The 16,188-nt window shown below is 43.0% G+C and overlaps 1 protein-coding gene across 2 annotated transcripts in view; it reads right to left on the reverse strand.

Annotated features, from left to right (window-relative positions):
* The window catches only part of LOC126187589 (protein cab-1), a 1,183,411-nt gene that overhangs the window by 496,994 nt on the left and 670,229 nt on the right, over positions 1-16,188 (reverse strand). The window lies entirely within an intron of this gene.

The raw sequence follows: 16,188 nt of genomic DNA on the forward strand, positions 1-16,188 counted from the left end.
AGAGCTATGCTTAGATGTCACCCCATTTCCTACCCTATGCGCACTCCCACAGTACCTTTTTTTGAGATTATGTGTCATATGAGTGCCAAGTTTGGATGAAATTAATCAAAACGTACCAGAGTTACGTTTCATATGCAACACCTTACTACAGCCAGCCCCCAAGAAATACAGTTCGTGCTCAATAATTTTTTTTCTCTTCGCAATATTGCATTATTTTTATTAAAATTGTGTACCAGCCACAAGTCGCAATTAATTTCGTGCCCCCCAGCATTTGTCCTATTACGAAAATGATACGCGATTTGTGGCTGCTCCACAATTTTATTTCTTAGAGTCGCTGTTCTGCCTACAGGCGGTGCCTGCTCTCGCTAAAAATACATTTCTTTAAACAGTATGTTATGTAGTTTCGTTAAGGTTTCCCATACTCTTAGAGGGAGTAGCACTGCACAGAAACAGAAATGAATCCTCTAAACACAGGTCGAGAAACCAAGCTGTTGACATATGGACAATTTACTTGTGTTGTCATGACTCCAAATGTAAAACTTTGATAATGTAATAGGGCTATTCGTTTAATAAGATCCGATCGGACGCGGAATGGTGACCACAGTTAAAACAAAAAATGCTTTATTTGCAACAGTTACCTGCACCTTCCAGCTACTTTTCTACATAGTTGCCGTTCTGACTTAGAAATTTCTTGTAGCGTTGCATCAACGTTCCAGTACCCTCTTCATAGAAGCCAGCGGCTTGTGCTTTTCGCCTGCCGTCTACGTTGGCCTGCAGTTCATTGTCTGTGTCGGAATATTGTCTTCATGGCGAGCGATTTATCTGATCACAGAGAGTCAAGTCTAGGTTGTATGGAAGATAACAAACACTTGCCGTCGGAAACGATGCAGGATCGTCTTCATTACCCCTGAAGGAGCGGCCGAGAATTGACATGAAAAAAGAAATGCATGATAGTTACTCATATGGGCTGCACGAAATCAGGCGAAATTTCTCAGCAGGGACTCATACTCGCCGGAAGACACTATTTTCTTTTTGTCGTCATGTGCGCTCTGAACTGAAGAGAGTGAACCTGCATACCTTAAATATACTCAGTCTTTAATATAATAAAGGAACCATTACATTAGGAATAGACTGAATTGCCTTTAAATGCACTCAGTCCCCCACATAATAAAGAAGTCATCGCAAGAGGGATAGGCTGAAGTCTCTTAAATATATTCATATTATAAAGGAATCACCACAATGGGGACATCAGAATAACAGCATGTAAAACCATATGGACATTTTTTCCTCCCTCAATGCGCGAATGAAATAGGAGAGACAATCTATAATATTGGTACGAAGTATCTTCCATTATGCACTTACAGTGGCTTGCAGAGTAGATTCTGAAACGGGTGGGTTAGTATTACGAAAGCGTTAAACATCGGGAAGCCAGCAAACCCTGTTTACCGTTTTTCGAAAAAACGAAATCATGAACACTGACTAACGCTATAAATAGTATTGTTGAATTCTGCGAACATAGTTATCTCTACCGACTGAGACACGGTCTACTACCCAGAGTTATTGTATGGAGATCGTAAACATGTTATAGACTTTGCAAAAACAGACATAATGTCTTATGGGATAACAGCAATCAGTGATTTTATAATGTTACTTAAAATCCGTCTTGATTGCAAAATAATAAAAATAATAAAATAATAATAATAAAATTTTTTGCAATCAAGACGGATTTTAAGTAACATTATGTTATAGACTGGATGAAAACAAAAGACTAGGTCCTCGTGTTGCAGAATAGTCGCCAGACATGGTGCACAAATGAGCTGTTTGTACAAGGGAGTTTTCGTTATGTTCTCCAACCGTTGTAACGTGGGAGCTGAATGTGGCAAGCAGCGTAGAACTGAAAAGAGCGACTTGACGCGGTCGACACGCGTACTAGAGACACTGCTCAACACATGTGTGCAAACCTTCAACGGATTTTCTCGGTGGTTTCCATTTCGCGACCGATCGGACCTTAACAAACGAATAGACATCGTACAAGGGGCGGCGAAATGAAAAATAGGCAGGTGGAAAAAAGTAAGAGAACGTTTATTATTTGAAAAGTAATCGCCATAACTGTTAATACATTTATCCTACTTGTGGTGTCACCGCCAGACACCACACTTGCTAGGTGGTAGCTTTAAATCGGCCGCGGTCCGCTAGTATACGTCGGACCCGCGTGTCGCCACTGTCAGTGATTGCAGACCGAGCGCCGCCACACGGCAGGTCTAGTGAGACGTCCTAGCACTCGTCCCAGTTGTACAGCCGACTTTGCTAGCGATGCTACACTGACAACTACGCTCTCATTTGCCGAGACGATAGTTGGCATAGCCTTCAGCTAGGTCATTTGCTACGACCTAGCAAGGCGCCATTACCAGTTAATATTGAGATATTGAAGCATGTACAGTCAAGAGAGATTTACACCAATTATAGAATAAAGTTAAGTATTACATCAACTACCTACTTTATTTGCTATATTAACTACTTTACACTGTTCCAGACCTCACGCCAGTCTGCGTGAGCTTTAACGTGTGCCTTTCGGCTACCCGTCACTGTGGATTGGCTGTCTTGCCAGTCCACAACACAACTATGAGACAAGACTGCCATCGCCTCCCACCGAAACTTCTGCAGCGCCGTCGAAACAACAGGCACGCCAGTCTGGGAAAGTCATGATGACCTTTTCGTTTGACTTCAAGCGCTCGCTGTTAACTGACCTTCTGGAACACGGCTCCACAATTAACGCACAGCGGTACGTGGGCATTTTACAAAAGTTGACGCGCGCCTTCAAGTCCAAAGGTCCAGGTATGTTGACAGAGAGCATCTTCCTGTTGCAGAATAATGTCTGCCCAGATTTTGCCAAGTTTATTTCGATTAGGCTGCAGAAGTTTTGCAAACCCTTCATATAGTCTCAATCTCTTCCTACGTCTTTGGAGCCGTGAAGAAAGACGCTAATGGCTGTCGATTTGCTTCGGTCGAAGAGGTACACAACTGGTTACTGTCGTGGTTCGTTAGACAGCCGCAAACAGTTTTCTATGGGAGTCCTAACAGTCTTGTCTCACTGTGGGACAAATGTATTAACAGCTATGGCGATTATTTTTGAAGTAATAAACAGCTTACTTACTTTTTTTGTCTGTGTTTCGTTTTCATTGGCCTGCCCCGTATATTACAAACATTTGATGAGTGATGGGTGATGGGTGATGGGAGAAGGGCGGCAAGTGGGAAAAAATCTCTTTATTAATCATTTTCGAAAATTTCTTTCACATCATCGTCATATAGTTTTCGATCTGATACCCAGCACTCAGCTTCGGGGAAATAAGAACGTGAATGACGAATGGGAAAGCGATTGAGGCGCTAGCGCACAACTCATTTTTACCGTGTCCAAAACGTGAAGAATGTTATAAAATATACTCGTCAGTCTTTGTATTCATTCCTGACTGATATCTTTATAGTTTAAAACCAAGGCAGGTCTACCGGAGCTAATATTAACTGATTCCCTCCAAACGACAGTCACCAAGCGATTCCTAAGTGGCGCAGTGATTGTATTATTCTTTGCAGAATATGTAATACCTGCTCTCAATAGTTCGTCGTTTTCTTTATAAAGGAGACGAAATGGAAGGGAGGTTATCTCATTTTGACTTGAATACAGTATGCAGATTTTGTTCCAGGAACGACAAACCAGTGTAAGTTTTGAGAGGCAGTGCACTTTGGAGTTAAGTCATGCCTGTAAAGCGTAACTTGATGATTCTTTACGTTGTCAGATTCGTATTATATGGCCATAGTCATGTTTTTTAACCTGTTTGAGTAATATTCCCATGTTTTTTTATTTCAGGCCCCTTAAAGTGCTGGTTCACCCGAGATAATTTTTTTACTACTACGTTCGGGAACTGAAAGTTGAAGCACCTCCACATAAACTCAGTCTTTCATGTAATAATGGAGCCACCACAATAGATATAGGTTGAAAGGACTCTAAATATACTCGTCCTTCATATAATAAAGGAACCACCACAAAAAAAAGATTTTGCAAAATAGTTTATAATAGTATTTAAATTCAAAATATACTTAAATACAAAGTGAAAAATATTTATTTTCAAAACACATTTATCGAAATAAAACACCTCTAATTAGTGAACATTTTACATGGCATTTATTTCAATGATATTAACACCAGTAATTCTTCAAATATTTCATCTTTCATCTTTCGCTTATGTGGCTTCATTATTATTTCGCCAAAGGAAAATAGTCGTTCAGCAGGAGAAGACCTTGGTAAATATGTACTATATTTGAGGAAAAAATGTTTCACAGTTCGATATCTGTTCAAGGGATCCAAACTACTGTCATTATCTTTTGAATATTGTAGCATTTGCAAGTCTATTGTAGTGTCATCACTATCACTGGCTACAGAAAAATCAAAGCGCTCAACAAACATGAATTTCATATCTTTGCCACCACAGTAGGGATAGGCTGAAGTGCCCTGAAATATACTCAAGCCCTTCAGATAGTAAAGGAACCACCACAATTGGCATAATCAGAATAACGGTGTATACAGAACCAGACAGACAATCGTTTCTCCCTCGCTCAATAAGCGAAAGAAATAGGACAGAAAATTTATAACAATATATAATGGTACTATGTATCTTACGCTCTGCAATGGCTTTCAGATTATATGTGTAGATGCAGACTCTAAAATGGATGGTTTAGTATTACGAAAGCATTAAAAATCGGGAAGCCTGCAAATCTTGTTTATTGCTTTCGGAAAACCAAAATTATGAACACTGATTAACGTTACTGTTGTCGAATTCTGCAACCATAATTATATCTAGCGAGAGGGACGCGGATTCTAGACGTGGTTATATGTCAGCTGAGATTCAACCTTATTTTTATCAGAATCTTCTTCTTGTTTCATTTTCCATATTTCTGAAAAAACAGTTCTTTAACGCAATCTCTGCTAGCGTCCGGTACACATTTCAGTTTAAAAAAAAAAAAACAAAAAAACAAAAAAAAAACGATAAGATATGGATGCTAATAAGCCATCCTTTCCCCTCAGTTCCCCCAATTTATAGAATCTCTCAAAACACTATGAAGACTGTCTTGAATAACTTCTATCAGCACACCCCCTGCATACATTTATCAATTTGCAAAATGCTCAGCATCCTTATTAGTCCTGGTAGAAAGCATTCATTGTATGTATCTTTGTTCCCTTCTGAACTTCTGATGCTGTCAGCAGTAGGTTTTGAACAACTTGTATATTCAAGAAGAAATTGTATTTAAATTGTTTTAAAAACTGCTAATTCGAGTTTGCTTAAAGTTTCATTTAGAATATCCTTGACTATGAGTAGATCGTGCATAGAACTGTAGTGTGAGTTGCATCATGTTGGACAGGGATAAGTAGAGGATTTTCCAGTTGATTCTAAATAGTTTCACAAGCTTTAGGAGACGTTGAACACAGATTCCAAAGTGCATGACATTTTGACATGGGTGCAGCATAATTTTTTTTTGTTTAAATTACTTTGAGATCTGGCGTTATAAATATCTCTTGAAGCTATTAAATGTAATGTGTATAACTTCGCTCCCTCCTTCATTCATGTCATTTCGCGTTATCAGATGATTTTCGTATATTTTACATTACACAAACAATAATGGTAAACGTGTAATGTGTGCTCAAAACTTACTACCTTTTCTAATAATTACAGTCTCGGTTAGATTCACGTGACAGGTATATATTCGGCACTTCTTCAGTCAGCTGTATCCGTCGTGGAACAACTATTGCTTAAACACTTGGCTCATTAAACGAATGAAAATTGTGAAGTATGAAATAAAAAATCCAGAGAAGTATTTTGCATTTCACGAATACAAAATATCTCTATTTTAAGTATTTCAAATAAAACAGAAAGTGCTTTTTGAAGAAAAGTATTTCAAAAAGCAAAAAAATTGGAATTTTGCATTTTGTATTTGCTTTTAAAATACATGAATTTCATATCTCTTTTGCATTTTGTATTTGCTTTTAAAATGCATGAATTTCATATCTCTGCCACCACAATAGCGATAGACTGAAGTGACCTTAGATATACTCAAGCCCTTCAGATAGTAAAGGAACCACCACAATAGGCATCATTAGAATAACGGTGTATACAGAACCAGACAGACAATTGTTTCTCCCTCGCTCAATAAGCGAACGAAATAGGACAGAAAATTTACAACAATATATAATGGTACTATGTATCTTACGCTCTGCAATGGCTTTCAGATTATATGTGTAGATATAGACTCTGAAATGGATGGTTTAGTATTACGAAAGCATTAAAAATCGGGAAGCCTGCAAATCTTGTTTATTGCTTTCGGAAAACCAAAATTATGAACACTGATTAACGTTACTGTTGTCGAATTCTGCAAACATAATTATATCTAGCGAGAGGGACACGGGTTCGAGACGTGGTTAGATGTCAGCTGAGACTACCGCCCCCTGCAAAGCTAGGCGGTTCCTGTCGCTCGCCTTCGGCAGTCCTTAGCCTACTTCGGTCGACGACAGTGCCCCCAGTTGCTTTATTTATCAACTATCTGAATAACGGCGTTGCCCGGATATGGTTCAAATGGCTCTGAGCAGTACGGGACTAAACAGCTGAGATCATAAGTCCCCTAGAACTTGTAACTACTTAAACCTAACTAACCTAAGGACATCACACACATCCATACCCGAAGCAGGATTCGAACCTGCGACCGTAGCAGTCTGCCCGGATATGTATTTACTCCAGTCTTCTATTAGTTCAACTCCTTCTTCCTTTCTGTGTGTCCATTTCCTCCTTCCTCTCTGTCCATTTCTTCCTCACCCCTATCTGTGTCCATCTCTTCCTTCTGCCTCTCTGTCTGTACACTTATCCTAGTTCTTCTCTCTTCACGTTATCACCCCCACCTAACTAGAAGGGTGTTGATTCTTACACCCTCAGTATTTCATCACCGGAATACAGGAATACGTGTACCAAGTTTGGTATAAATCGATCCAGGAGTTTAGGAAGGCCCTTTCACCCGTGGCAAAATATATTTCACACGTGCTTAACATATTTAACACGTATTTGGACACGTATGTCACCTTTATCTCTAGCTAATTTCGCCCTGCAGTTTTGTTTTCACACAGCTCGACACCTGTGACGACATGTCCTCCGACTATGTGTCGCACAATGATACATTTTTGCAAGTACATTCAGTGGTACGTGTGAGCACAGTTGCAAAGTATGTCGCAAATAGTGTTAGTAGTAAAGAAGTAATCAATTAAAATATTATGCCTGATTTTTAATAACGCTCATTTGAAAGTGTTATGTTAGCACTTATGACAGAAGAAATTTTAGCTGTTAATGTCTCACCATGTGCATCAGGAGGTCAACAGAAAATGAGTATCCGGCGACTGCAGAGACGTTCTATGGGATGTACGTATTACATCTCACAAAATGGGCATCGTTGACATTGACGAAATGTTCAAAGCAAACCTTTATCTTGCACCATGAAAACCGAATGGAAAATGGTCTGTCACAGTGATCACAAAGATTCGCACTGTCAAGATCGAAAGTCAACTTGTGAGCTACAAACCATGCAGGATGTTCAGCTAGGTATCCACTATTAAAGAATGCATTTTGAATCATGTTGTTGTAACGGAGTGATGAAAACTCGTGCAACGTGATGAGATGCAACCGAATGCGAGATAGTCTTTATAGGAACGGAAAAAATCAACACCCAGAGGCTGGATTTGTCCAGTGGTTCCAGGTGATATGAACAGAAATGTCTCACAATTTTCATAAGGAATGGTTTTCTCTAAAGGAGTATGATTTTTATATGCACACCAGGAATCAAGTGAAAGCAAATTTTTTGACCAGTTATTGTAGTTCTCTTACGCCCATTTTCTCATTCTTGGTTCTGTGACCTAAATATTCCCTACAGCCCTAGCAAGATCACGCACACGAGACAGCATAGTAGGGGACGGAGCATCTACAACTTCTCACAGCACAATAAATAACTTTCCATCCAATTTACCATGCAGATTAACAGCCGGCATAATTGTATACGAATGCGTTGGGCATTGATATTACTTGATCTTAATACAGCTCTCTTGGTCCCTGTCCGCAGCTCGTGGTCGTGCGGTAGCGTTCTCGCTTCCCACGCCCGGGTTCCCTGGTTCGATTCCCGGCGGGGTCAGGGATTTTCTCTGCCTCGTGATGACTGGGTGTTGTGTGATGTCCTTAGGTTAGTTAGGTTTAAGTAGTTCTAAGTTCTAGGGGACTGATGACCATAGATGTTAAGTCCCATAGTGCTCAGAGCCATTTGAACCATCTTGGTCCCTCTAATTTCCTGGGTTCCTTTCAGATGCATTTCCTCCTCAAATCCCGATTGGTCGGAGGTGAGCATGTGGACATTGTAAGGGTATTGTCATATCGATGGCTTAGTTGCGGAGTATCTTTGCGGGCAGCCGCGTCTGTCGAGTCGAGTGCGGGACACGGAACTGTTATGTTGTGTGTAGGTCTGCATGTGAGAGGCATTGTTAGTATGGAAGTTGAAGTGTTGCTACAAGTGCTGTTACAGTAAAGTGATGGAATATACAAACGATTCAGAGGAAAGTGCGTCAAGAAGTAATTTAAAAATGAGCAGTGCTGCTGATAACCTATTTGTGTATCCTCTCGTTGCGTGTTGTACCGTTCAGTATCAATCATCCGCGCCGTGTTCGGTCTTCCAGAATGAACTAATGTAATCAGAGAAAAATTAGTTACCACAAAAGAGTGCAGTCAGGAGCCAGTGATTTGTAGCGAGCGTGAGGACGTGCGTTCGGTCATCGCGTTTCCGCATTATCAACGATCAGCCGCGCCGCGATGGCTACGCGCACGCTCGTACAAGTGAGAACTGAGAACTGAAAAACTAACTTTACGAACAGTGTGAAAATAACATTACTAGTGTCAAGGAGGACTGGTACCAAATATCTGTGTATGCGTGACGAGCGTAAGAACATTCGTGCGCATCCGCAGCTCGTGGTCGTGCGGTAGCGTTCTCGCTTCCCGCGCCCGGTTTCCCGGGTTCGATTCCCGGCGGGGTCAGGGATTTTCTATGCCTCGTGATCACTGGGTGTTGTGTGATGTCCTTAGGTTAGTTAGGTTTAAGTAGTTCTAAGTTCTAGGGGACTGATGACCATAGATGTTAAGTCCCTTAGTGTTCAGAGCCATTTGAACCATTTTGAACTTTCGTGCGCTCATTCGGCTTCCGCATCAACAACAATCACCCGCGGCGTGTCGGTTACACGTACGCTCGTCAGAATGATATTGTGGACTGTTAATCATCCATTAATTGAGATAACACTTCTGAATTAGAATGTAAATAGTGCAACCTGCGATTTTCCTTTAATAAAATGGTTCAAATGGCTCTGAGCACTGTGGGATTTAACTTCTGAGGTCATCACTCCCATAGAACTTAGAACTACTTAAACCTAACTAGCCTAAGGACATCACACACATCCACGCCCGAGGCAGGATTCGAATCTGCGACCGTAGCGGTCGCTCAGTTCCAGACTGTAGCGCCTAGAACCGCTCGGTCACTCCGGCCGGCTTCCTTTAATCGCGACAGAGTATAGTTGTTCGTAACAGACGTCGGACAGTGTTGTGTTTAACGTTGAGTGGCTCCCCTAAACCCGCTTGCATAATTCGATAGATAATTTCAGGCAAGCCAGCAGCGGTGTGGAGCACAACAGTACGACCGCCGCGGCATTATCAGCTACGTGGTGTGGATAGGGCGCACGGTCGAAACGACAAACAGTTTACAGTAACCCCACCCCCATTAGTACCCCCGGGCGTGTTACAACATGAAAAATAAATATTTAGAATGGTAATAACATCTGTCTTATTTCAAAGGCTTAAAAATCCGGAGGCAGTGCATCTGCAGCTCGCCATCGTATTTAAACTGAGTAATCATCTGAAGGAAATAACGACAGCAAAATGCGAGAAGCCACGTTTCAGGCAGAACTGTCATACTTATCCGGAGAAACCTGTTTACTGGAAGCTTTTCGGTAACTGGGACGCAGCGCGAAACTGCGTCCGGGTCTCGCCTGCAGCTGTTCGCACTCTGCGAGCTCGCAGCCCTCCACGAACGCGCCGGCCTGTACGTAATGTGATTATTCAGGCAAAAACGTTACACGCGACGCACTGCCTAATGAACCCGGTTTAGCAACTGATTTATGTTGTTGTCCCCGTCTGCACTAATTCCGCTACAATTCGAGTCCGCGTTTTGCCCCAATACACGATTAATTATTGCCGGAAAACCTGATTGGTTCTGGATGAGCAGACGAAGTTTATCAAGCGTCGCCAGTACAAAGCGGTCACGGTCTATGCAGTTACATTTTCACCGAACCGACGCTGCAGCAGCTGAAGTGGGTTACTCGCCGTCAATCTCCCTTATGGCTAAAATTATCCCTTTGCTGGATTGTCTGCCCGTGTGCGTCCCATCTGTTCCCAATCACCTTGAGCAAGCTCGCGCATTTGATTTTTGTAATATCGCCAGAAATAAATATTAGCCAAAGCACACTGGTCACTGTACAGGGTGGGCAGAAACAGTCTGAAAAAGCTTGTAAGAGTGTTACAGGGAAGCTTGTGCTGAGAATTAAAAGTTAAGAAAACAAATCGATATTTCGTGCCGTTTCAGAGTCAATACAGCGGGTCAAATGGCTCTAAGCACTATGGGACTTAACATCTGAGACTTAGAAATACTTAAACCTAACTAAGCTAAGGACATCACACACATCCATGACCGAGGCAGGATTCGAACCTGCGTCCGTTGCAGCAGCGCGGTTCTGGACTGAAGCACCTAGAACCGCTCGGCCACAGCGGCCGGCTAATACAGCGGGTGGCTGCCTGGGTAAAGAAGTATGGAATGAACACCAGGACAGTTACATTTTGTGCTGTGACACCAAGTGGCGCGATGCAGAGTATACAGGGTGAAAAGTATTTAAACCGACAAACTCAGGGAGGTTGTAGGGGACATCAAAACAAATATTTTTCCCTAATGTCATTTTTTCCTACGAGGATTATTTAAACCGGTGGAGGCCGTATTACGCTCTTCAGTTGTTAGAGGCCGTATTACGATCTTCAGTTGTAGGCAACTGCTGTCCACCAGTGTAGTAGTGCATTGTCTCTGTTTACTAATGGAGCGATTCACCTGGGGTGAGTACACAGAAATGGTTGGTGCGTACTACGTAGTGCACCACAACGGACGAGCTACACAGCACGTTTATCAACAACAATATCCTAATCGCCGTATCCTGCATCATACGACCTTTGCTGCTGTGTACCAACGTCTGCGTGAGACAGGGTCATTTAGCAGATTACCTGGACAGGGACGCCGTCACACGGTAAGAACGCTGCAATTTGAGGAAGCTGTCTTGCAGCATGTGGACGTGCAATTGCACGTAACATGGAGACAAATCAGTCCAATGTAAGAAAAGTCCTTCGAGAGCAATTGTTAAGTCCATTTCACTTACAGCGTGTCCACAACCTGGAATCAATTGATTATCCACCCAGAGCACAATTTTCGCAGTGGTACCTGGGACAGTGTGAAATGCATCCTACATTTCCAACCTCTGTGTTGTTTACCGCTGAAGCAACGTTCGGACGTTATGGAGTCTTCAACACGCACAATTCTCATGTTTGGAGTGAGGATAATCCACAAGCCACAGTAACTAGCGCTCATCAAATGCGGTTCTTCGTTAATGTGTGGGTCGGTGTTGCTGGGGACTGTTTAATTGGGCCGTATCTGCTACCTAGGCCATTAAATGGCAGACACTATTACAATTTTCTCGCCAGAGCATTGCCAAAATTGCTGGAAGACGTCCCGCTCCCTACAAGACAACGCATGTGGTTCCAACATGACGGGACGCCGGCACATTTCAGTCGTCGTGTGCGTCGATTCCTGGACCGACGGTTCCCAGAAACGTGGATTGGCAGAGGTGGTCCTGCACCATGGCGTGCTCGATCACCAGATATGACCTCTCTGGACTTTTTTGTGTGGGGAGAGATGCACAACCTTGTTTACGCAACTCCTGTTGCATCAGAAGAGGATCTGGTTGCCCGGATAGTAGCAGCAGCAGGTACAATTCAGGATACTCCTGGGGTTTTTGCCCGCGTCAGACAGAACATGATCCGACGGTGTAACCTTTGTTTACGTCTCAATGGAGGCATTTTTGAAAATCTACTGTAATTGAAATTAGGTTGTGTTAAGGTGTTGTCTCTTGGTCATAAAAAAATGAAAAAGTGTTTGTTGGTTTAATTAATTTGCAGCCAGAGAAATCTTCTTCTACCAGTTTAAATATTCCTCATAGGAAAAAATGACATTAGGGAAAAATATTTGTTTTGATGTCCCCTACAACCTCCCAGAGTTTGTCGGTTTAAATACTTTTCACCCTGTAGAGCGCGGTGTACCACCAGCGAGCGCAGAGCACGGGGTAGCGTACACGAAGGAGGAAGCAAACTGGTAAACCGGATTGGGAAAAGTTCAAATGGTTCAAATGGCTCTGAGCACTATGGGACTCAACTGCTGTGCTCATAAGTCCCCTAGAACTTAGAACTATTTAAACCTAACTAACCTAAGGACAGCACACAACACCCAGCCATCACGAGGCAGAGAAAATCCTTGACCCCGCCGGGAATCGAACCCGGGAACCCGGGCGTGGGAAGCGAGAACGCTACCGCACGACCACGAGATGCGGGCGATTGGGAAAAGTACTGCCATCTATTGACGGGAAGAACAACATGGGACCAACTACCCTGGCCGTTCACAGTTTGAATCAGTGATTTACATACATAACTTGCTTGTCGTTTTGGCATTGACTTATTTTACCGTACCTAGATCGACCGCTGTTTTCTAAAAATGTTATTTGGTACTTTTTTGTTTTCTCATGTCTACTACTGCGTATAAAATTATTACTAGCTTCGGTCATTGTATATTTTAAGTATCATACCTGATGATGGGCATATAATAGCCCGAAAACAGTCGTGGTCCAAGAATTGCAAAGAAAGAAAAACTTGCAACTGAAGCGGTATTTTCAATCTCTATCACAAAAAATGGTTCAAAGGGCTCTGAGCACTATGGGACTTAACATCTGAGGTCCTCATTCCCCTAGAACTTAGAACTACTTAAACCTAACTAACCTAAGGACATCACACACATCCATGCCCGAGGCAGGATTCGAACCTGCGACCGTAGCGGTCGCGCGGTTCCAGACTGAAGCGCCTAGAACCGCTCGGCCATAACAATCTCTATCACAGGGCTATTCAAAAAGAAGGGACAGGTTTCAAATTGCTTCCACACGACAAAAGGGAGAAACACAATTCCAATGTTCCTGGAAAAAGAACGGTTCAAATTCTTATACATTCAATGTGAGCACCATGTGTTATACGATAAATACCAAAACGGTGGCTCATTTCCTCCCACACAGGAAGCAACTGGTCTCTTGTTATCCAATTCACAGCTTCAACAACGCGATTTCGCAGACTTGAACGAGTGTCAGGCATATGGGGGATAAAAACGCGATCTTTTACGTTACTCTACAGACAAAAGTCGCAAGATGCGAGGTCTGGACACTTGGGAGGCCACCGGCGACGAAGTTCATCTTCTGCTCCTCCTCTTCCAGTCCAACGTCCCATACCTCAAATCGTGTCACTTTTACCTGTGGGGTAACGCTAAAAAGACATGTTTTTCATCTCCCCTATCCCTGACACTCTTGAAAGTCTGCGACATCGCATTGTTGAAGATGTGAATTCGATAACGAGAGTCCAGCTGCTTAGTGTGTGGGAGGAAATCAGCCGCCGTTTTGATATTTATCGTGCACCACGTGGTGCTCACATTGAATGCATAAGAATTTGTTTGAACTGTTCTCTTTCCAGGAACGTTGAAATTGTGTTTCTGTCTTTTGTAGCTTCTAAGCAATAAATGTTTAAAATCTGTTCCTTCTTTTTGAATAGCCCTGTATAATGCTGAGTTGCAGACGTTCCTCTGGCAGGATTGTTTGTAACGACAATCAGTTTCAAACCAGGCAGCTTCTACTGCCAGTGAATGCAGGCGGAGTTGTCATTTGTACAATGGTGATTCGTGTGAAAAGGTTTCCTAAATGATTATGACCGCACGACGGGAATTAACACAGTTAAAACGCGGAATGGGAGTTGGAGATACCTGGGACGTTCCATTCCTGATATCGTTAGATAATTTAATATTCCGAGATATACAATGTCCAGAGTGCGCGGAATATCAGTTTCAGGCGTTACCTCTCACCACGGCCTTCAGTTAACGACCGAGAACATCGGCGTTTGCGTACTGTTGTCTGTGCTAACAGAAAAGGAACGCTGTGGAAAATAACCGCAGAAATCAATGTGGGACGTATGGTGAACGTATTTGGCATTAATGGGCTATGGCAGCAGACGACCGACGCGAGTGCCTTTGCTAACAGCACGACATCGCCTGCAGCTCCTCTCTTGGACTCGTAACCGTGTTGGTTGGGCCTTAGCCCACTGGAAGACCACGACCTGGCCATATGAGTTCCAATTTCAGATGGTAAGAACTGACGGTAGGGTTCGAGCGAGGGGCAGAACCCACGACGCCATGGTCCCAGTTTATCAACAAGGCACTGTGCAAGATGGCAGTGGCTCCATTACGGTGTAGGCTGTGTTTACGTGGAATGGACTGGATCCTCTGGTCCATCTGAGCCGCTTGTTGACTGGAAATGGTTAAGTTGGGCGACTTGGAGACCATTTGAAGCCCTTCATGGACTTCAAACAACGATGGAAATGTGCCATGTCAGAACATTGTGGACAATTCGAGAGAATGATTTGGCCACCCAGATCGACAGACATGAATCCCAGAGGCAGCACGGGTTAATATTTCTGCAGGGGGCTACCAACGACTCTTCCACGTCGATTTTATTGCACTATGCCGGGCAAAAGGAGTTCCCCACGATATCAGGAGGCATCCACCTCAGTGTGTGTATAAGAAAATGGTAAAGCCCCATTTTAATAAAAACAGCCCTTATATGAAAAATTTCTAAACTTCACCCGTTTTTCGTGTCTCTCGACCAGAACCTCCACTTAAGCCAGAGTGCAAGGTGTATTTCAGACCGCAGTTGTTTCTGTGAAGTGAGGGTATTTTCAGTAGCATTACTCGGGCCTACTCATTCTGGTTAGTGTGAGTACGAACCATTCACTGTGACCAAGTACGCATCCGCCTTCCAAGATGACAACAGCCGCCTTCACAGGGCTGTACGCGTACGTTCCTGGTTGCAAGAACACTCAGACAAACTAGCGGAACCCGACTGACTCGATAAATCATCCAATCTTAATCCCATAGAAAAATATACAGCTATTTGGAACAGCGATTGAACCTCAACAATCAACACTCCCGCTGTCTGGTATCTCTTCATAATCTAACCGCGAATGAGCGGCTTCAGCTGGATATGTCATACGTGAACATCCTTGTGGACTATCTTCCTAGCCGAGTTGGGGCCATTATCAAGGCTAGAGGTGGTTTTATCAGTTTAATGTCCCTTGGGAATGACTATTTTCTTGTCTGATGAAGTGAGCAAAGTTAGTTTTCATTTGCCTTGCCCACAGTCCGTGCGTGTCGGAATCTTTAGTAGAGTAAATTTACACCCTCTTCAACTTCGCAGTACATTGATTTCACGTCATTACGAAACATATTCGCATTCTGCGATTATGCATTGATATCAGCTGTCTGCGATACATGAAAATTTATCGTAGACCGGGACTCAAACCACGTTTTCCCGCTTATTGATAGTGGTCGCCTTAACCACTGCTACTATCCGTGCACACCTCGAGAGCCGATCAAAACGTTTATGAGGCTCGCTACAGTGTGCATGCACTTCATCCATGTGAAGAGGCGTAAGCAGATGCTACCATTCGGCGAGATACCTGCAGAAGGTATACGAGTTGCATTGATAAACAGAGCAGAAGTGGGCAAACGTCAAGGCCTCTACTAAGTTAGCCGGCACGGTTGCTCAGCGTGCTCGGTCAGAAGGTTAGCTGCCCTCTGTAATGAAAAAACTGAGTTAATCGATCAACAACGAACTTAAACGGATCTCTTACGATGTCCGCCGCGAGCAGATGCAACAAACAAAAGCAAACAAAATGA

The sequence above is a fragment of the Schistocerca cancellata genome, chromosome 5, assembly GCF_023864275.1.
Source record: "Schistocerca cancellata isolate TAMUIC-IGC-003103 chromosome 5, iqSchCanc2.1, whole genome shotgun sequence".
Taxonomy (NCBI): Eukaryota; Metazoa; Arthropoda; class Insecta; order Orthoptera; family Acrididae; genus Schistocerca; species Schistocerca cancellata.